The sequence below is a fragment of the Desmodus rotundus genome, chromosome 4 (genome assembly GCF_022682495.2).
Source record: "Desmodus rotundus isolate HL8 chromosome 4, HLdesRot8A.1, whole genome shotgun sequence".
NCBI lineage: Eukaryota > Metazoa > Chordata > Mammalia > Chiroptera > Phyllostomidae > Desmodus > Desmodus rotundus.
The window spans coordinates 122,728,037-122,751,951 of NC_071390.1; the positions used below are offsets into that span (position 1 = coordinate 122,728,037).

The 23,915-nt window shown below is 34.7% G+C and overlaps 1 long non-coding RNA gene across 2 annotated transcripts in view; it reads right to left on the reverse strand.

The window, feature by feature from the left end:
• Positions 1–23,209, reverse strand: part of LOC123478677 (uncharacterized) — a 59,327-nt gene extending 36,118 nt beyond the window's left edge. For both annotated transcript variants that reach the window (XR_008426747.1, XR_006653961.2), the window contains exons 1-2: positions 23,081–23,209; positions 13,684–13,787 (exon numbers count right to left, since the gene is read on the reverse strand). This is a non-coding gene — a long non-coding RNA (uncharacterized lncRNA). The remainder of the gene's footprint in view (positions 1–13,683; positions 13,788–23,080) is intronic.
• Between the last annotated feature and the right edge of the window lie 706 nt (positions 23,210–23,915).

A 23,915-nucleotide genomic window follows, 5' to 3' on the forward strand; every position in this document is an offset into this window, starting at 1 on the left:
ATAAAAACATGACAAATATAAGTAAATATAATTATCTAAATAAATTAGAGAAAACCAATTTCTCATATGTGGAGAAACCAACAAGTTTAAAAAGTGTGAGAAATTATAGAAGTTAAGGAGGCAATAACTAAAAATAAATGGAAAGAGCAAAATTGATCAAGATAGAAATGAAGGAAATACAAAAAGACAATATATTTGATACAAAGATGGCCTTCTAAGCACTTTTAGTATTGTTAAAGAAATGCTCCTTTCTCTGTGATGTTTTTGACCCTCCAGCTATCAGATTTTTCACACATCTGTACCTCTTGGACAAAACTCTTTAGAAGAGGAGAAACCTAAGTGGGAATATTACTCTTTAGTCCATGTTGGTGTTGAGCCCATTTTAAATCCTCATCATGTTGCTCTGCTATACTGCTCTTTTCACTGTTTCTTCCTTTTATCCCTTTGAATAGTATTTTCTTTTTAATTGGGAAGCAAATCTGAAGGTCACCCAGCATTTCCTGAATACTTCAGACATTCCTTGGCTGCCCATCACTCTGCTCTCAACCTGGCAGAAAAATCACTCTTATTACAGTCACTCCAGTCATTTCAGTCCCTTCACAAGGCCAGAAAAGTAATTCAAGGCAAATGGTAAATACACCCTTAAATATTCTAAGCCTTTGTGATCTGCCTTCACAGCTTCCAATAAATTTTGCTTGAAAGAAGCTTGTAACCATTCTGAATACCTTCAAATCAATGACAGACCCTGGGTTATAAAATGCATAAAATAATTACAATTTTATATAATGATTTAACTGTAACAAAAGAGAAAGGACTGAATGTTAGAAAATAGTTTTGGAGACATTGTATTTGTAAATAAATTTAAAGTTTTATTTTGAATAAGCTTCTCACCCTAGTTAGTGGTTTTCTTATTGTCATTAGTGAGCCATACTTTATTAGGATTATTATCAATTAACCAGTAAATTTCTACTGGAAAATACAGTAAGTAGAACAGATGTAGGTGGCATTTTTGCTTTGTTTGAGCATCCTAAAGTGCTAGAGTAGAGCTGACATCTAGTGGAAGAAGAGCAACGCTGGTAAAATAAGGATCTTCTGGTTAAGGGTGAGAGCTATACAATTAGTATTCAGAGACTCTCCACTGCTAAAATAATAATTAAAAAGTATTATTGCTGATGTACCTCACCCTATTAGGTGATCTGCCTGTCTTCTTCAAGATTTGTGCATGTGTGTCTGTGTGTTTCTGTGTATTTGTAAGCAAAACAAGTGGGGATGTGAGAATTATGATTATCATTGAGATACACAGATTCAAATTAATTTGACAGCTAATAAGTATTTTCTCAATTAGTAAATTTAAAATAAGACGATATCCTATTTTTACTCTTAGTATTTTTTATCTTTGTCAGAGAGTGAAATTCTTTTAAGATCCACTAAAAGAGTTAAGTCCAATATAGAATACTGAAGAGTCTCTCTTCCCATCTTAATCATTAAACAACCCTATGTACACCTTAAAGGCAGTTTTGTTAAAGAATAAAAGTGTTCCTTTCAGAGTTTGAAAACAAGTATGCGAATGTGATAGCAGCTCAAGTGTAGGAAATGGTTTATTCATCTGTATTCCCAGTACATAGAGGTGGAAAACAGTGAGTGATCACTGCTTCAAGAGGCTTTATAAAATATACATATATATACAAAATAGCACATCCAAACATTTTAAGCATCCATAGATGATATGACATTATCCATATTAGTGTGATGTTTATAGAAGATATGCCAAAGACTGTGTGTTACCACTTCTTTAAAAATATCAGATTTCTGGAAATTTGTCTGATTTTATCTGCAGGATCTCCTAAATGCTATACAATTATAATATATTATAATGACATGATGAACAAGTATCACAATTCTTACAGTTATAATAAATCATATAACAGTCTTTAGAATTTTATGTGCTTTGTTAAGAATGATTATACCTAAAAACTGAAGAAACCACATTCTAAGAAATTTTCAGGTTAAACTGCTTGGGAATTTATAATGTTACTTGGTATAAATAACTACTTGTGAATTTTTGACTTTTCCAAGCCATCTATTTTATTATAACATACAGTTATTTCAATTAAATCATATCTAAAAAAGAAATGCAGACTGCTATACTTTCTTGCTGTCACTATAGGTTCAATCTTTTGTAACCCCAACTGGATAGTTTTATACTCCATCGTAGAGTCTTCAATGGTCCCTCATTTTGTATAGAATCAGGGAGAAATATTTTGACAAGCCATGCAAAGGTTTCATCTCTTGGCCCCAGCCTGCACCCCAACCTCCTAACATGCCCCAACCCTACACATACCCACAGTTCAGCTCACAGAGGGTTCTCTTCCTAAATTAGATTGTGCTCCATCTCCTGCTGTGCATTTGTCCTAGTGCTTTCTCTGTTCTTGACCCTTCTCTCTCCTCTTTTGGGAAAAACTCAGGATTCACATAATAGAAAGAGGAGGGGACATTGAGGTCAACTCAAAAAGAACCAGGTTTTTATAATTACTTGCCTTTTGTAGTGATGTGTTATCACTATCTCAATGTCTTCATAATGTTTAAATCATTGAGAAAAAATAGTGTATATAAAGGGCTTGGCAGACGATAATTGCTCAATAAATAATTTTTCCCTTGAAAACTTTTTTTCAAAGATACTTTCTTTGTAAAACTGTCCCTGAACTAGCCAGAATTATTAAATTATTTGGCCAAACATTCACTATGACACTGATTACATTACATTATACTATGATTCTCAAAAATTTTTTAGCCTAGATCTGAACTTGATCTGACCTAGGATTGTATCTCCGAACACTTATTCAACACTTCAGAAACATATAAAAGGTACATCAAACTTGAAATTTACAAAACAGTTATTTATATCTACTTTCAAAATATGCTTACTTCAAATTTTATCTTTCTAATAAATGTGTTCTCTATTCATTCTGTTTCTTAGATCAAAATTCTTTTTTCCCTTAAGATCGCCAGAAGTATTCAATCACCAAATCCTTTCTTCTTTCTGACGTATATCTCTAAGCTCACATTCACAAGCTTATTCCAATTCATCATTAGGATTTTTTCCCTTTTTTCCTTTTTTTTTATTGATGTTCAAATACAATTGTCTCCATTTTCCCACCACCACTTTCTCCTGCCCTACCCATGCCCACGTCCCTCCCTCAATCCCAACTCCCCTTGGCTCTGTCCATGGGTCTCTCATTCATGTTCATTTACCTCCCTTTCCCTTCATTATTTCCCTCTCCCCTCCCTTGTGGTTACTGTCAGTTTGTTGTCGATTTCAATGTCTCTGGCTATATTTTGTTTGTCAGTTTATTTTGTTAATTATGCTCCACTTATAGATGAGGTCATATGGTATTTCACTTGGCTTACTTCACTTAGTATAATACTTTCCAGTTCCATCTATGTTTTCGTGAGGGGTAGGAGCTCCTTCTTTCTTTCTTCTGCTTAGTATTCCATTGTGTAAATGTACCATAGTTTTTTGATCCACTCATTTACCGATGGGCACCTAGGCTGCTTCCACCACTTGACTATTATAAATTGTGCTGCTATGAACATTGGGTGCAGAGGTTCTTTTGAATTAGTATTTCAGGATTCTTAAGGTTTATAAACCCAGCAGTGGAATTGCTGGTCAAAAGGCAATTCCATTTATAGTTTCTTGAGGAAATTCTATACTGTTTTTCACAGAGCCTGCACCAGTTTGCATTCCCACCAACAGTGCACTAGGGTTCCCTCTGCTCCACAATCCCTCCAGCACTTATTGTTTGTGGATTTGGTTACGGTGGCCTTTCTGACCAGTGTGAAGTGGTATCTCAATGTGGTTTTAATTTGCATCTCTCTGATGGCTAGTGATGCTGAGCATCCTTTCATATGTCTCTGGGCCCTCTGTATGTCCTCCTTGTCATCATTAGTTTTTGACAAGGATCTTGTATCAACATCCTCACTGCTCTCCTTATCTACTTTATCTACATCTAATCCAAACAACCCATCCAAATGCTTGTGAATTTACTAACTCATAAATTATAGGACTCATACCAATATTTGGCCATTAACTAGAATAATATCCAAATTTCTGATTCTAGGAGGCAAGACCAACATGATTTCTCTTGCCTCCTTTTCTAAACTCCTATTCTGCCAGACTCTCATTTTCCACAATCAAGTACAAAAAGTCTCCTTAATGTCTTTTGGAAAAATGTCTTAGTTCATTAAGTCTGCTAGAACAAAATTACACAGTCCAAATGGCTTAAACAACAACAATTTATTCCTTAGATTTCTGGAGGTTCAGAAGTCCAAGAGAAAGACACAGGCAGACTCCGTGTGTTTACAGCCTGCTTCCCAGTTCGTAGACGGCTGTCTTCTCATTGTGTCCTCACACGGTGGGGGACCAAGGAGCTGTCTGGAGGACCTTGGTGTAAGGACACTAATCTCATCCCTGAGATCTCCACATTATGACCTAGTCACCTCCAAAAGGCCCCGTGTCCTACTATCATCAAATTGGGGAGTAGAATTTAATGTTCAATCCATGTATTTGGAGGGGGACACAATATTCAATCTATAGCAGTCACCAATCGCATTCCTAACTTGGCTTTTGAACCTGATATTTCTTCTGAAAGGAACATTTTCCCACAAATATTCAAAAAATTTACTTCCTCAGTTCTCTGCTCAAGTGGAAATGCCAAATCGTAGTCTGCTACATCATCTTACAACACCTAAATCTATTTATTTATTCATTACTTAAGTATTTTACCACCCCACCCTTAAAACACAATATAACCTGCTTAGAAGGACCTTGAAAGTTTGATTTCTACCCTATCATCAGTGGTTAACAAATGTGAGGTGCTTAAAAAGATTAACTCTCCTTTCCTCTACTCCTTTACAAAAATAGTGCCTCCATGGGGTAAGAGGTACTTAGAAATATATTTTTGGAGTATTAGAATTGGTGATGAATTCTGCTAACAACAATATGAATTATAATAATACGTTAAGATAATAATAGTGATTAAAATTGTAAAAAGCACTAATGGCTTTACTTGGTCTGGTACAAACTTTAAAATAGGTAGGTCACGAAATCAGTGTACTTGGACTCTGAGACCAGCCCACTGCACCATGCCCCAGAGAACTTCCACCTTGGAATGTCGAATAACAAATGCCATTGTGTTTGCAGAACAGTCGCCTCAGGCTCAATTCACTGTTTTTCTCTTTTCTTTTCTTTCTTCTTATTTTTGTCATTTCAAGTCAAACTTTTGTTTCCCAAGTATCAGACCCGTATTTCTTTTTCAAGTTGTGTTCCTATAACATTAAATCTAGTATTTGTATCTGCTTTCTGCCTCCTGTCATTTTTCTCATTAAAAAAAAAAAAAGCTCAGATAATGTATTTACAAGACTAGCTATCCTCATTCCATTACACTATTTGTTCTGTCTGTGCCTCTGGAGGCTAAAGATTTTTATCCAGATCTACCATCAAGTATTCTTTGCAGAAGCGCTTGTCATCTCAGGGGTTGCCGTAAAACACAACAAAGACTTCTCATTAATATATTTATACTTTAAGGAAGAACCCTGCATGGTGGGTGAAGTTCTTGAGTGGAGAAATAGCATCTCATTGTGGTAAGAGCTTGAGCTCAAGCATAAAACCAAAGTAAACTAAAATTCCAGATTTTGTGAATTACTAGCATTGTGACTTTGGTCAAATTACTTAACTTCTCTAGGCCTCAGTTTTCTCATTAGTAAAATGTGAATACTGATGAAATACATGTTGATAATATTATGAATTAAATGAGGAGAACTCTATATTGCTGATGTTACACCATCTTGCTACAACTTGATGTTACAGATTAGACAATAAAAATAATACATGTAAAATGTATTATATAATGTCTGGAATTTGGTATATACACAGCTAATGTTTGACCGGGTTATTGTTTACATTTACATGAGTTGGTCTTAAATTTTATCTTAGAAAATATGTATGTTAAGATATAGTTTTTAAAAACACCATCAAAGATATTGTAATCATTTCACTTGTTTAATATTATGGAAGACAGAAACATTTTCAAAATGTTAACAGATTTCATGTTTACTATATAACCCATCTTAAGTAACTCATGAGATAAGCTGAGTACATAATAATATGCTATTAAAATCAGAGAAAAGGGAGGTTTAAAACAACCTAATTATCTTATACAAATTCTAGGCCAAGAGTAGAACCTAATTTTTATAGTCTTTATAGCCTGGTAGCCCAGCTTATTAGATTTTTTTCAGTATGTCTTAATTTATAAAATATGTAACCTCATTTGATGGATAAGATAACACTTATTAAGCAATTATTCTTTCAGGCAGTGTTCAATATAATTTCAATATATGAACTCATTTATTCTCATAAAGTCTAAATTACAAAGTAACTGGTTTTATTATCCCCATTTTATGGGTTTAGACTCTCCAGAGGTTAAGTATTTTGCCCAAGGTCATAGCCAATATGAAGAAAATATGAGATTTGAGCCAAATAATCCAACTGTAGAACTCAAACTTTTAAGTATTATGTGCTACAGCTTATCATAAACACATGGAAATTTTATTTCCCATGCTAGCATTATTTGAAATTAAACATTAAATAATAGAACTTAAACCAAAAGACTGAACCATTTGGCAGTCTACAACAAAAACAAAGTGATCATTTAAAATAAATTCTCTTAAATTGCATGTGCAAACTATGAGTTTATGATTATGACCCCCATCTGAGGATTGCCAATTTACAGATCTGCGGCATGCTTAAGTACAAGACTATCTTTAAAAGTAGCTAAGTATTATCTGCATTTACACAGTGGCAATTACTAACTACAATAGTGAGCAGTTATTCAATGCAACTGCAGGGTTATCTCATGATAACAAAACCACTAATTCAGGTCTTCAGTCACACAGTGGATTAAAAAACAAAGAATAGAGCGAATACTCTGGGGGTGTCTTGCATGTGCTGTTGTCTAGAGAACAAAAGGTAGAAATGCTGCTTATGAACCAAGACTATTCATTCTATAAATCAAATGACTTGCCATTTGGGGTTTGAATTATGCAATTCATAAGTTTTCACTGAGTACAAACCTGATGGGAATGAAAATATGCTTTAATCTGACAGTCGGCAGCTCTAACTCATGTTATCCACGAGAACTGACAGAAGGTGGAAAACAGTTCCTATATATGGATAAAGCATGGCTATTAAATATATTAATTTTAGTTTACAATTACGAGAGTTCTTAAGTAACTTATGTGAAGAATTTACTTAATTTTCTCCAACTATCCCTCAGATTACTATCTCTGCTTTCTGGAAAGATAAATTATGTCTTTAAAATAAGAAATAATACACTTAACAATCAAGGACAAAACTGAGGTCAAGCAGCTGGTAAGTAACAAATATATAAGACCCAAATCTGTCTTCCTGTTTGGAGGGCCACCTTCTTTGTCAAGGCCATGTACTACCCAACCCATAGCACCTCTGGTATGCCACCCTAACGACCACATCCAAGAGATGCAGTGACTGAATTGAGTATCAGTGTAAATGGGACATTGGTCTTTAGACCTTGAGAGTTTATATTTTGATTGACTACAAATTTAATAAAAGCTTGAAAAATTGTTTTTGTTTCATTAGTTATCTTGAATTCTTATTGTGTTTTATTCAGTCAATTAATGAGAATATTCTAATGCCAAAGTACCTCATCAGAATTCTCAGGGTAACAAATTTGGAATAAATATTAGTTTCCATGGAAATATATACACATGATACATATCTGTCATATATACATATGACAAAAATAATGCTAAAGAAAGTTGTATATATATAGTTGCTATCTCGTAGGTTTCTCTTGAACAGACAAACTTCAGAGCTATTTAGAAATACGTTTTTAAATTTTATCATTTTCTGGATGCCTCATACTTAGTAACATAATCAGGAAAGCCAGAGACTTATCCAGATAATCTGCAAACATTCATCTGAATTTTTAAGTTAAATGCAGTCAATCACTAAGAAGCAAAGGAAGAATATATTCCACATGCAGATGAAATAACCATGAATGGTTTTAGTTGGCACCTATTTGCATGAGGTGTGAAATGCTCATCTGATTGGGGGGCGGGGGGAGATACTTATATCAAGGGAAACAAAGACTCTTGTCTCTCCTGTCTCAAGGCAACAGGACTTGTATACTAATTCATGTAAAGCATGAGTCTCTAATTTTCAAACACAGAAATTGAAAACAGAGAAATAAAACATTTGGGAACATTTCTGCATTCTAAAAGGTAGTAAAATATTGATGGAAGAATAAAACTTTGAAGGTTGCCAATGATTCAAATATAAGTTCTGGAACAAATGGGTTTTATGACATCAAGAAAATAATTTAAAAATCCCTGAGTCTCATTGTTTCCATCCCTTAAATAGAGATAATAACTTTCATAGATGGTTGTTGTATAGATTAAATAAAAACAAAATTTATAAAATGGGCATACAATGCTAAAAAATCAGTATTTTTTTCCTTCTTCCTGTCCTACGAGTTGAGTTGTCTGGATATAAAAAAGGACTGCAAAATGCTTCCTAGAAATTGAAAATTAACATCCTTCTTCATGGTTTAATCTATATGAAATTTCTAAATGGGCAAAATTAAATACAGTTCCAGAGCTTTTCTTCCCTGAAAGGAAGGTCACCGCTTTCGTCACCCAATAGGCTATGAAGCACTTAGAGCATCTTTTGCTGAGATATGAGAAACTTTAAGAATAATTATATTTAGCTTTAATAACATGATACACAAGTGCATCTTGGCAACAATTACACACTAAATTCACAAGGCAATTTCTAAAGAAAAAATAATAGTAGTAATAAAACCTATACAAATTAATGAATGCTTATCATTTCCTAGATGACCTAATTCTTTTTTTAAATTTGTATTATATTTTTTCCATTACCATTTATCTCCCTTATACCTCCCTCCCTCCTGCAGTCACCACTCTGTTGTCCATGTCCATGAGTCCTTTTTCCTTTGCGCTTGATCCTTCAACTCCCTAAACACCCTCACCCCATAGCTGTCATCTCTGTGTTTGCTATCTGAGTTTGTCTCTATTTTACCTGTTAGTTCAGTCTGTTCATTAGATTCATCATATGAGTGAAATCATACGGTATTTATCTTTCTCAGACTGGCACATTTCACTTAGCATAATGTTCTCCAGGTCCATCCATGCTATTCCAAAATGTAAAATTTTCTTCTGTTTTTACAGCTGAGTAGTATCCCATTGTGTAAATGTCCCACAATTGTTTTATTCACTCAACTACTGATGGGCACTTGAGCTGCTTCCATATCTTGGCGATTATAACAGCACGATGAATGTAGCAGGGTGCTTATGTAGTATACCATTAAACTAATAATATTATAATAACAATGATAAACTAGTTTTAAAACTCATTAATATGGTTAATATCCTACAAGATAGTAAACCATAAACGTTGAGGTTATATTTTCTACTGGACATAAATCATTTACCAGACAAAAGTCTATAAGTAGCATGCAAGTTCACTGATTCTGAGGCCTTTAATAAGCAGTAAGCAGGGGATGCAAGAACATTGTTTAAATAATTAAGGTGTCCTCTGGTGGGCTGGTGTTCATATATAGCCATTCACCTTTTAGCCTTGTTTTTAAGTTTGGATAACCATTCTTAACAGTATTATTACATCCATATTTCAAGTAGTTAAACTGAATTTTAGATTGTTTAGGCCAACTTTTCAAGGTCTCATATCTTATTAATGTTGATGGCAAGTTTAAAACCTAGGTTTTCTTGATCCAGAACTTAACTCTTTACTATCGCACTTATTTTATAAGCTATAGGTAGAATTATTCCCTGGTGTGCTTTAGTTTCCTCAGTCTCTTACAATCATTCTTTTTCTTTCCAGCCCCAAGGGGGCCATGCATTATTATATACTCATTAGCACCTGGTAAATAAAGACAGAAACTCAGCCCAGTGTCTCCAAGCTGTGTTCAGTAAGATCGTATAGATGCTAGTTTGTTCTGTGACTATCTAGTGAAAATCCTGACCTAACCCCAAAATGCATGGCATAAAAATCTAACCTGAGATGACATAAAGTTATCCACAGATTTTACTAACCACACTTACTGTGAAGTGTTTGTTTTGTTTTACTATATAACTCTAATTTCTAAAAAAGCAACAAAAAAATTAGAGTTCAAGACCACAGCTAGTCCCAAGGTATCAGGTAAATATCTGTACTATACTATGGACATACTAAAAGGAGGGAATTTCCAGATGAACTGTTTTGCAACTTCCTAATAAATCACAATCTCAAGGAGGCCATTTCTTGACCACTCTGTCTGAAATATCAGTGTCCTCTCCATTCCATTGCCCATGCTCTTGCTTTTCAGCTCACTCTATTACACACGCATACTTATTGCTGTCATCTGTCTATCTGTCAACTATTAATCATCATCATTATGGTCTGTCTCATATTGGAATAAAATCTTTATGGCAGTAGAACAATTTTATTCTTACTGCTATATTCACAGGAACAATAGACATAGAGTTGTTAAATAGTGATAACCAATAGAGTACATAAATGTGTGTGTCTTTCTTGAAATTGGTCAATATAACCTGTTTAATTTATTTGCATGGATTTATTTATAATATTTCCTTACTATACTTTTAACAACTCTTGTGATGACAATGACATTCCTGCTTTTCAAATTTGTTACTTTTCTATTTTTTTCCTGGTCAATCTGACTAAGCTTTATCAATATTATTGAACTCCATAAAGTTTGGTTTATGTTGTTCTTCTGTTGGTTTTTTTTTTTCTGTGTTCTATTTTTGTTGATTTCCATTAAGCTTTTTTTTATTATTATTTCTCTTCTCCTACTTACTTTGGGTTTCACTTGCTCTTCTTTACTCCAGTTTATTAGATGGTATATAAAGTCGTTTATTTGGAGGTTTATTTTTCCCCCTCTAAAATAAGTATTTAGTTCTAAATTATATCCCTACTCTTTTAGCTGAATTTCACTTACATCAATGTCATGCTTTTATTTTCTAATTTGTTTTAATTACATCTGTGAACCATTTTGTATTGTGTTATTCAATTTTCAAATATTTGGAGATTTTGAAGTATTTTTCCATTAAATTCTAATTCAATTCAGTTTTGTCAAAGGCAGACTTTTGACTTTTTTTACAGATTTTATGACTCTTTTTTAATCTGCTTTGTTGACATTTTATCTATAATTATTTCTGTTAATAGTTGTTGTACTAGTGTTTATCATGTATAACTTTCATGTGTCACGGGCTACTCCCAGGGCATATTACAGCATTCCACATATAGGGCAAGAACCTTACAGCCCACACTTTGGCCCTGGAACTGTTGTCGACATATATATTTTTCTTGGATCTGTTGTTTAATTGTTTACTTAAATTTGGAAAATAGTCTTTCATTATTTTCTTAATATTATTTCTGTTGTCTCCTTTCTTTTTTTGAGTTCCCCAGTTCCAAATGTATTAGGCCACTTGAAGCTTTCCCAGAGCTCTGTAATGATCTGCTTTTTATTCTGTTGTGTTTTCATTTTTTTCTGGTATTTTTTACAAAGTTTCTCTTTTTACTTATGTCTTCAAATTCACAAATTTACTAATACATTCTTTAGCAATTTCTAAGCTGCCATTAACACCATTCAGTGTATTCTCAGACATTGTAGTTTTAACCTACAGTAATTTAATCAGAGTATTCTTTATATCTTCCATGTTTCTACTTAACATGCACTTAAGCATATAGAATATAGTCATAATAATCATTTTAACGTACTGACTACTATTCTATCATATCTGTAATTTTTGGATTGGTTTCAATTGGTTAAAAGTGGGTTAAATATTACTGTCTTTCTATATAACTCGTCTTTTTTATGCCATGTTTAATAATTTTAATTATATCTGATGGGCACTGGACACTTAGTATTCTCAAAATAGTAATCTTAATTTCTGGCCCCAGTTATGATTGTTTTGGAGTTTTAAGGATTATTATTGGGGTACAGAACAGTGCTTAGCTTAAAATTTCCCCATTACAGAGGCAAACTTGGAACTCTAACTAATTTTCCAAGAATTGTGAATTCTGAGGTTTTTCACTCTATCTGATGGCAAAAGGAACTATTCTTGGCCTTTTGAGCTATAGATATTGTTATCTCTACTCTTTTGGAACTGTCATATATACTGTTATTTTCAAAAATCAATACATATTTATGCTAAGTAAAAATTGTGTTTTGCAGGTTTTAGAATTTTACTTGTGAATGACAGTCTTCATACTTCTGTTAGAGTAAGAACAATTCTGGTCTAGGTATAGAAATAATTATGTATTTCAAGGTAGATAAGAGGAGTAAATAATTGTAATTTATTTTCCATAAACTTATATACTTAAGAAGAACTTCTCTAGATAGTTAAAATTGGACGTAAGAGAAGGGGTTTGAAATCTTTGATATATAAAATTCACATCAATGGACTACTCAAAGTGAAGATAAAATAATCAGATTTCTCTTGCATTACTTTGTTTAAAAATAATTTTACTATTTGAATGATGTATCTTAAGTGTTTCTCTTCATTTAATGAAAAAGACATCATAACAAAACTATTTAGCACACTCCTCTGGGGTGAGTGTGTTTGTTTACTCGTAGGTGAAATGAAGAAGGAAGCCTCTGAGACAAAGACAGGTAATTAGAGCTTGCTTTTTAGAAACCTGAGTCTTGAGAATTGAAAAAAAAATCACAAGCCAATTTCCTTCTCTTTTGTCTTTGTTTCTATTCAATTTCCTTTCTTTTTCTTGTTCACATGTATTTTTGGTTTTTGTTCCCATTTTGTAACTTTCTATAGTGCTTTAAGTGTTTTGTCTTTTTTTTTAGAATTGTTCCTCTTTCTGTCTGTGTCCTTTTCTTAATTTTCTTGCCTACTGTCCATTCTTTGCAGATCCTCATCCTATATTGTCTAATTACTATGATTTCGTCATAAAAATCATTGAACTATTATCAGAAATAATGCACTGCTTTAAACATTAGCTCCAAACATTAAGAATCAGATTTAACTATTTTAGTGATAAAAGTGAACCAACTACAGGAAGCACATTTTCCATTATCTCTTCTTGTTTGAGTTAATGAACCTTGTGCTAAAGTACAACTTTAATTATTAGCTCTTTCAAGCATCCAAGAAATTATCAATTTAAAACAAGGTAGTAATGGAATCTTTACTTAAAACAAGCAAGCCAAAGATACTAGATCTAATATTTACCCCAGAAGTTCTTTAGCTATTTCTTATTTGTTCCATTCCTACATCATGATGGTTTTCTCTTGTAATCAGCCAAGTTTAGGAAGAGAAATAGAAATTATGGGAGTTTTAAGCAATATTCTCTGACAAAAATAATTTTAAAATACATGTGAATTCCAAGATGAAGTAAGATCTTTACCTTTTTATAGAAGAATTCCTACCAGTTTGGTTGTATTGAGAAGTCTTATTACCATATATTCAAATACTAATGATAATGTATAAACATTATAATATCCATAATGATAAGGGACGGGTCTTAGTCTGCTCAGGCTGCTATAATAAAATATCATAGACTGGTGGCTCAAGCGACAAATATGTATTACTCACAATTCTTGAGGATGGAAGTCACATGGTCAGCTGTTGACACATTTGACGTCTGGTGAGAAACCTTTCCTGATTTGCAGATGACCATCTTCTTGCTGTATCTTTACCTGGTGAAAAGGAAGAGAGTATCTCTCTAGTGTCACTTTTTATAAGGAAGGACACTAACTAATTTCATTCATGAGGACTCCACTTTCATTATTTATTTACCTTCCAAACACCCATCTCCAAAGATCACCATATGGGAATTTGAATGGACAAAAACTTTCAATCCATAATAGAGAATACAATTTAGTAACAATTTATTACAAATTTCTACTCTTAAAAATAAAATATTTACTTATAAGATGAATAAAAAAGTAAAAACAAATTAACAGCAACACCATAGACAAAGTCAGTTTTTGTTATTGTCTCCTTATGCACGTTTGCCATTTTGACACTTAGATGCAACAACAACAACAAATATGTTAGTGTTCCAGGTTTGATTCATTGGCCTATGTTTTCAGTTATGTCTCTGGCTCCTAAATTATACTTATTTTGAATATTTTTAAAAGTCAAATTGAGAAGTAAAATGAATAATTATTTCTCAATGAGTGATTATATTTCAATTAATACAGATAAAATCTTCATCTTACGTATACCTACTACAAAGCTAAGCTTACTCCTTCTTAGCTCCCAGATTACTCAGGACAAATGCCACGAACAGCACATGGCACAGAGCCGTGGGATGTGACTGTATTATATGGAGAGCCATGAGTCAAGACTTGAACCATATGGGATAAGAAGGAAGTAAACAGGTTGTCTTCACATCCAAGGTGTTTCTTAAGTTTTCAACTAGAAAGATTTCGAAATTTCAAAATAAAATTTATATGACTTGGGGTATGTAGATTTTTATAAGGAGCTTTGACTAAAAATAAAAAAAGAAATATCCTAAAAGCAGTTCACCTGGAACTGGAGTTGAAGTATAGGAGTAGAGATGACAACATAAGACTCTTCACCTCTCACAGAAATATGTCAAGGAAAGGAAGAGTATCTAGGCAGTAGGTTTAGAAAGAGGAATGAGGGTATGTATATTTATAAAAAACATCAAAGTTTGTTCTGAGAATAAAAGCATAGTTAATAGCATCAGAGAAGAAAATAGAGAAATGTGGTGGAATAGTCCTTCACATAAGACACATTGGCAACATTTTGTTCAATTATGTAAAATAAATTCACTTTATTCTGGAAGAGATTTCTCAAAATAGGGAGATGTAGCATACCTAACTAACATGTTATCAACACTCGTAAGGACAGCAGAAGATAAATACTCTTATAAGGGCTAAAGTAAAATTTACACCAAAAACACACAGTAATTTATAAACATTTACCTGCTTTTTAATGTAATTGTTTTTATTTATTTATATTTTCCCTTATTTTTATTGTTGACACTATTACAGTTGTCTCCACTTTTCCCCTTTGCCCACCTCTACCCAGCACCCGTTTCCCCCTCCCTCAAGCTGTCAGCACACCATGGTCCATGTATGTAAGACCTGCTTTTTAAAGACAACTTGATATTTAAAATTTTTCAAGCCCTGGTTAAAGTATTCAGTGATTGAAGTAAGTATTCAGTCAGTCCCCTGATCTTGCTAAGTTACCACATAATGATCTCTGATAGGATTAGCAAGTTCTTTAGTTCTCTGTGCCACCATTATCTAGAGGTGCCACTTGAGGGACTAAATCATTATCAGAATAGAGGGAAGAAAGAAAAACAAGGCAGGAGTAGACAGAGAAAAGAAAAAGAATGCGCTACGTATGCCGGGACTGGGGCCCAGTGTCAGTTCCTGAGAGATTATCGAGCTCTGCTCTGTGGCGCAGCAGAGCTCCTTCTCGAACACTGGCTAGCAAAAGCAGGTCGCGGAAATTGTGTTCCACCTTTCTCCCCTGTGTTTTTATCAGTGTCTCATTCTAAAGGGTAAAACCTATACATATTGCCACCAATATCCTTATCAGCAATAAAAGGAATGATAATCATCCTGCATTATATATATTAAAATTTAGCCAACTCAAAAACTGCAATTAAAACAGTGAGTTAGACTGATAACAAAATCTATATAATTTCCCTGGGCAACTGAATTAAACTATGCGAGATCATATCACACTATTTATTGTATTCATATTTCTCAGAAAACCACATTAGCATTAGCATTCATTTGAGTGCATGATTTTCAAGGTAGTTAAAATCATGAAAACAGATTTAGTTTCTGTAACAAATGATTTGGATTAGCATTAGTTTTGAAAACAATTATCCTATGTCTTGAATGCAAAAAGGAAGAAGCCATCTCCAGAATTTCAAAGGTAGTTTTCAAAACAATATGCTTGGCAAATGCAGTTATTGGAACTACAGGCATGGTTTATCCCTAATTCTAATAAAATAAATCATTAACTGACTTACTGTTGAGGATGTTATTGATAATGTAGGGAATGACAAAAGTCTGTATGTGGTCACCATTGGCAAGCCAGATACCTGTCCTCTTCAACATTCATCTTGTTGATAAAGAGAAGGGCAGATTAGCTGAAGAAGAATGTCTTGGTAACATCTACAGGAAAAATTTTGCCTCTTAATGGCTCAGTTGGTTGGAGCATCATGCCATACACCAAAAGGTCTCTAGTTTGATTCCCAGACAGGGCACATGCCTAGGTTGCGGGTTTGATCCCCAGTTGGGACATGTGCGGGAGCCAACAGATCAATGTTTCTCTCTCATACAGATGTTTCTCATATAGATATTTCTCTTTCCCTCTTTGTCTCTCTCTCTTTCTGTCTTCCTCCTTCCCTCCCTCCCTTTCTCGCTTCACCTCTCCCTCAAATGAGAATAAAGTATACCTTTAAAAAAATAACAATGTCTCATTGCTTTATTTATTTTTCCAGCCATGTTCATTTACATTATAATAGCTGGGAAATTTTTGGTTTTGCTGGGATTTCTAAAACACTAATGTGAATCATAAAATGTGTATTGATATTAATTTTCTCTTGTTTATAAGGACATGGCAGCAAACTGACAGTTTGAAGTTTAAGGTTTTTGGGCCTACATACTGGTGTATAAACTTCAATATATTCTGAAGTTATTTGACTATGCTCAAATGCAAAGTGCAGATAAAATTTGCTATGTGGTAGAGGAGAATTACATGAGATTAAAGTTGTATTTTGGATTTATATACTTTCAAAAATATGTCATACCAGCTACTCTGAAGGTCCAACCCATAAAACCATAATTTGATTCCCAGAAAAAAATGCAACAAACATAATTTTAATACTTTCTGGTCTCATTGGAAAGAAAGAAAAAATAAAAAAGCAGCTCACCTCTTCCATCCCAATTATTGTCTTGAATACATTACTCCTGAAGTATCAGTAAGAAATATTAAAGGTGTCATACCCTAATTCATCCTACAACAAATGTGACATCTATTTATCAATCTAGGTATCGTTTATCTACTTACCTGTTTATCCACCTTAAAATCATAATATCCACATACACTGGAAAACAACAATATGCTATCAAAAATGTTTCTTCTTTATTTTCAACATTCTCAATAACATGAAAACTTAACAATACGTTTATATGCCTGTGTCCTGTTCTTTCTAATTTGCACGCATGCTTGATTGAAAAGAGAAGAAAGAGAAGTTCCATATTCGATTAAGGCAAAGCTATATCACATTGTCAGGGTGAAACCGCTTTACATTTCTTTTATGGAGACTGACAAATTTTATGTACATTTTCTTAACTTTATTCAATATTCCAAATCCATTTTTTAACTTTGGGATAAGCATTTTATTCCTGTCATTCATAAAATACTAGTAGCAACATTTGTTAATTCTCACCATGTACTTATTAAGTTTAACTTAATTTAAATGGAATAGTTTAGCAATTCCTTTATAAATAATGCACTTAAGTGTAAAAAAGATTTAATTTAAGATTTGCAATTCCCATAATTACCAGTGGCATAATATTCTCTTTACTTTTGTTGGTAATTTTCATAATGACATTTAAATTAAATATTTTAACAACAAAATACCTTTTTTTGTATATAGGGGTAGTTCAATGATTACCGAATTCAATTCAACACATAAGGCCTTGAACCTTAGAAATCAACTTTATTTATTTAGCATTAACTAATGTCTTTCAAATATTACACACATCAAATTTTGTCAAACATGTAACTCTGAATTCAGTTTTCAAGCATGAAATAATATTCGTGAGTTTATATATATGCACACACAGAAACAATCCTTAGATGTACATATCTTTATCTATTATGCCTTCAGAAGATAATTGTTGCTATTACCTAAATTAGTCATAAATGTATAGAGTGCTTTTTCACAGCCCAAAATAAAATGCTAGATATGTATTTTTCACTTTTATATGGCCATTTTGTCATCTAACTTTATTTTCCTAAATAATCTATTTATAGTTAATTTTAGACTTACTAGAAACATTAACTATGGAAGAAAAAATAATTATAATTATTATTTAGTTGCCATTTTAAGTTTAATAATTTTTTCAAGACTTTTATTATATGATATATTTATCAACTGTGTATTAATAAGACATAAGAAATCTAAAAGATTGTTAACACAAAGCAATCTGGTCACTAGAATTTTGATAACTTATTAAAATATTAAAAATTTTAACTGAAGCATTTTTGCATCAGTATTTGGGGAATGTAGTATATGTATGAATTCAGAAGAAAAGGAATGAGATAATTTACAATTGTTTGGGAAGGGATTGTTTGAAGTATTTTTAATGGATTTTTATCGGTTTAATGGATTTTTATGGAATTTTCTGTTTTCTTAGTTTCCCTTTCTGATAGTTCAATATTAATGTATAAAAATTCAATCAACTTCTGAATAATATGTTTGTATCCTGCTACTTTACTGAATTCATTAATTCATTTTAGTAGTTTTTTTAATAGAAACTTTAAGGTTCCCTGTTCTATGTCTCTAATATGTAGTCATGACCACATAGTGAAGCAGAGACTGATATTAAACAGATAATATATATGAAAATATTGAATATATATAAAATATGAAAATATTTTTGTCTTAAATTTCACATTTATGAAGATATTTTAAGCCAGACTACTATTTATTCAATCATTTATTATTTCAATAGTTTATTTGTTAACATATTCTTACATTTATTTATTTAATATGCTTTTTACAAATCCCCATGTTCATGCATTGAGATTCCCACCAGAGTACCAAAACTATATGTCATCATATTTAAACTGGAAGATGTTCTTCTATATAAAGAGAGTTTGGTATAAATGAGTATTATGATACAGATAAGAAAATAAATTATTTAATTTACACAGAAGTAATGATTTAATGGAATCTGGAGGATTTGGCAAACTGTTCATAAAGAAGAAGGAAATTAAGTTAGATATGAACAGTGATTTCCATTGTATGAATGTGCGTGCCCCTAAAAATTCATATCTTAAAAATACGATGTCTGATGTGATGACTCAGAGGTGGGGCCTTTGCGATGTAGTTGAGTCATGAGCACAGAGCTCTCATGAACAAGGCTAGTGCTTTGTAAAAGAGCTCCAGAGAGATCCTTTGTCGGGGGGCTTTAACGCAGCCCCCCGGGTCCGCCACGGATGAAGAAAAAGACTACCAAGACATGATCTGCTTGGGGAGGAAAGGTGGCCGCTTCTCTCAGGGGGAGAAGGGCCCAGAGCCTCTCTCTCCAGGGGCTTTTATTAGGTTCATTCGCATAGGAATATGGATAAAGCTCATTGATCATTGTCAGTCAGTAAGGGTTAAACAATACAAGATTTACAGAGAACTCTGAGGGCTTATTCTGAGTTACAGCCAATTAGTTAGAGGGCCATAAAACTTTAGGCGCCAGACTCATCTCAGGTCTGGACCCTTATCTCTTAAACTGAGGGTACAAATTAAGTAGGTTTCACAGGAATGTATGTATTTTTTGTTAGGCCTGATTCCCCAGGGAATCCGCTCCTCCCAGCACAGGACTGCACTGCCCTCTGTTATTGCTTCAGGCTTAAGTCAGGCAAGGGAAGTAAGGCAGCCAAGAGATTAGGAGACTTCTTGCTGACAGAATGAGGACTCAGGCTATGTCAAAGCCGAAGGGTGAAGGTCCGTCACCCCCTTTTTCCACAGCCCCCCGAGTCCTTCCCTGCGGGCCTCTTTCGTGACCAGAGCCTGTCTTAGGTTGATCCTCCCTTGAGGATTCTTACCTGTCATTGGCTAACTGGCCAAGCTCAGGGCCAAGCAGGGTGAAGTGGGCAGAGGTGGCATTTCTGCCAGGGAGACAAGCTTTGTCTCCTTAGTGGCTTATGGTCCCAACTCTGACTCAGCCTTAACCATGAGGGGTTACAGCCTCTGAAACCAGGCAGGGCAGTTCCCAACAATCCTTGGCCCTTCCACCATGTAAGGACATAGCAAGAAGCTCTCAGTCTGCAACATGTAAGAGAGCATTAACCAGAACCCGGCCATGCTGACACCCTGATCTTAGACATGCAGCTCCCTGGACTGTGAGGACATAAATTTCTATTGTTTATAAGTTATCTGGTCTGTGATTTTTTGTTATAGCAGCCTAAATAGACCAAAAACAGTTATATTCGATGTAATATTGTTGCATAATAAACCATGTCAAAACTTAGTGTCTTAACACAACCATTAACCATTGTCAACAACAACAAAAAAAACAATAATCAACAATCAAGATCTTGAACCTGCAAGTTGGGAGGTACTCACTAGGGAAAACTCATCTCTACTGTCCGTGACATGAGTTCGGTGGTTTGGGAACTGGAAGAATCACCTTGAAGATGATTCCCTCGTACGGTTTGCAAACTGCTCTTGCCTACCTTCAGCATTGTGTCTAGGATCCAAGAGTGAGCATCCAAAGACAGCCAGCCAGGTGGGTGGTGTGCATTTTATTATGTGACCTTGGAAGTTACACAATGTACTTCATTCAGCCCTCGGCACAGACCAGCCTAGATGCAAATGGAATGCAACAGGGCCCACTCCCTATAGGAAGAGCATATCATATATTTGTAAAAATAGCCTGTGGAATGTGAGAACTGGCTTTTTGGAGTCTTGGAAAATAAGTTCTGCCACACAGGAGCAGCTGGGGGGGGTTTATTGTTGCTGTTGTGTTTTGTTTTCAGATAAATAAGGTAGATGAAAATTTCAAATAAATAGATTAGCATTTGTCTGGGGGGCTTTAACGCTGCCCCCCAGGTTCCGCCACGGCCAAAGAAAAAGACTACCAAGACATGATCTGCTTGGGGAGGAAAGGTGGCCGTTTCTCTCAGGGGGAGAAGGGCCCCGAGCCTCTCTCTCCAGGGGCTTTTATTAGGTTCATTCGCATAGGAATATGGATAAAGCTCATTGATCATTGTCAGTCAGTAAGGGTTAAACAATACAAGATTTACAGAGAACTCTGAGGGCTTATTCTGAGTTACAGCCAATTAGTTAGAGGGCCATAAAACTTTAGGCGCCAGACTCATCTCAGGTCTGGACCCTTATCTCTTAAACTGAGGGTACAGATTAAGTAGGTTTCACAGGAATGTATGTATTTTTGTTAGGCCTGATTCCCCAGGGAATCCGCCCCTCCCAGCACAAGACTGCACTGCCCTCTGTTATTGCTTCAGGCTTAAGTCAGGCAAGGGAAGTAAGGCAGCCAAGAGATTAGGAGACTTCTTGCTGACAGAATGAGGACTCAGGTTATGTCAAAGCCGAAGGGTGAAGGTCGGTCACCCCCTTTTTCCACAGCCCCCTGAGTCCTTCCCTGCGGGCCTCTTCCGTGACCAGAGCCTGTATTAGGTTGATCCTCCCTTGAGGATTCTTCCTGTCATTGGCTAACTGGCCAAGCTCAGGGCCAAACAGGGTGAAGTGGGCAGAGGTGGTACACCTGCCAGGGAGACAAGCTTTGTCTCCTTAGTGGCTTATGGTCCCAACTCTGACTCAGCCTTAACCATGAGGGGTTACAGCCTCTGAAACCAGGCAGGGAGGTTCCCAACAAGCATTGTTTTAACAAAAATATGTTTGGAAAGCTGGATTTGTCAAAAAATATTTTCAATGTTTTTAATCATTCTTTGAAGACACCTCAGTATTGTTTCTAAAAAAACTTCATATAACAGATGTAAGTATAAAGGAAAATAGGCAAAGATAAGAAAATAAATGTATTCACCTTCTTCAGTAGTAAATATATATTTAATTATTTTTTGTTATTTTACAGTGCAATTTTATTAAGGGGAAAATAAAACTTTGATGAAAACCAAAAGGGAAAAAAGGGAACAACTCTATTTGGTAAAGAAGTATGGATTAATCTGTTTCAAGCAAGGATTTACCGTAGAGCAGTACACAAGACAGTTGGCAAAGTGGAACATTTGAAAGTTTGAGGAAGTATAATTGGACTTAGAAGAGAAGCAAAAGTGATATTGATCTTCAGTTCCTGTAGAATGGGCATCTGGTTCTGGAACACATGCTACCATCTGTAACTGCACTCATTCCCCGGATAAGCAGCATGCATGAGAGACATTTTGATTATATTGTGGACCATATTTATCCAACTTAAAATTAGAAAATTATGTAGTTAATGATGCAAGAAATCAGCCAATTGTTGGCAAATTTACAACATTTTCTTCAGTTATTTAGGACATAGTAAAATGTGGGAAAGAAAAATAATAAATTAGTACTTTGACTTCTTTCCCTGTTTTCTTTTTTTTTTTAATTTTAGAAAGATTTGAAATACTCTAGATGGTTGAACTACATTAGCTTAAGTTTTATGTATACTTGGCAATCATTTGCATGGTAAACCTGACAAAGGAGGGTTGCCTGCTCACATATGCAGTATAACAACACTGCACTGACACACACACACTCGTGCAGGTAACACACCCTTTTATTCAATGGCAGAGCTTTGGTTTGAGTCCTCCAGGGTTTCCAATATAGGATTGCATGTGATTTCACTTACATATGCAATCTACAAAGCAATATAACCAAGCAAAACAGAAACAAACTTAGAGATACAGAGAACAGAATGATGGTTGCCAGAGAGGAGGAAGCACTGAGGAACTGGGTGAAAAAGGTGAAGGGATTACGAACTATAAATTGGTAGTCATGAAAAAGTCACAGAAATATAAAGCACAGCACAGGGAAAATAGTGAGTGATATATTTTATACGGTGCCGTGTAGCCACTGGAAATATCAGGGGGATCACTTTGTAAAGTGTATGATTGTCTAAACACTATGCTGTATACCTAAAATTAATACAAAATAATACTGAATGTAAACGGGAAATGAGAACATTTTTAATTGCTTAAAAATTTAAAAAGGGACTTAGTGCAGGAAACTGTAATAAACTGTAAGTAAGGATAGCCTTTAGACTCTAATGCATACCTGATATCTGTAACAGGAAAAGATGAAAAAGATGAAAATTGAGTGGGAAGCGTCTCAGACTTCAGCACAATTCCAAAAATTTCGGCTAGGCTAATGTGGAGACCAGAGCCAAGGTTATCTGTTAGGCAAGTCTTGTGGCCATCAGAATGAGTCGACACTAATACTGCGGCTGTGCTAAATTGCTGGCTGGGAAGAGCCAATGAGTGCCCTTGTGGATCTAGAGGGGCAGCACCTGGAGCTGCCGGTCATCTCTGCTTTAGAGCAGGAGACCTGAGCAGTGCATGTTCACGGTGCCACAGGAAAACATAATAAGCAGATAAATGGTAAACGTGACACTAAAAAGTCCACTCAAAACGTTATGACTGTTGGCTTGCCATCTCAAATTTAGAGTCATCTGTTTTTTTAACCATGCTCTTACATAGGTAACAAAATATCTGAAAATAAAGATATAAAAATGAAGAAAGAAGAAGGATAAAATATTCTAATGTAGGTATTTACAATAACTGAGTTCCAGAAACATTAGAAAATCCAATGACATTTCTGGCAACTAAAACATAAAGAATGATTGATGGACAGTGTGAGACCTGAGGTGGGGATTCAGTGCTGTGGTGAGAGCCTGTGCGGTGCTGCGTCAGTAGCTAGAAATTCTCTACCCTGCAAAACTGGCGGCGAGGTATAGAGCTGGGAACCCAGAGGAACTGTGAGCAGAGATTGCCAGGTGGACATGAGAAGGAAAAACAAAAGATTTTAAAAGATTTCCCTGGGGCCCATGAACTCGGCAAGACAGAGAAGTCTTGAGTTATAGAGTGGCAGTGGCAACGACCTTTCCTGCGAG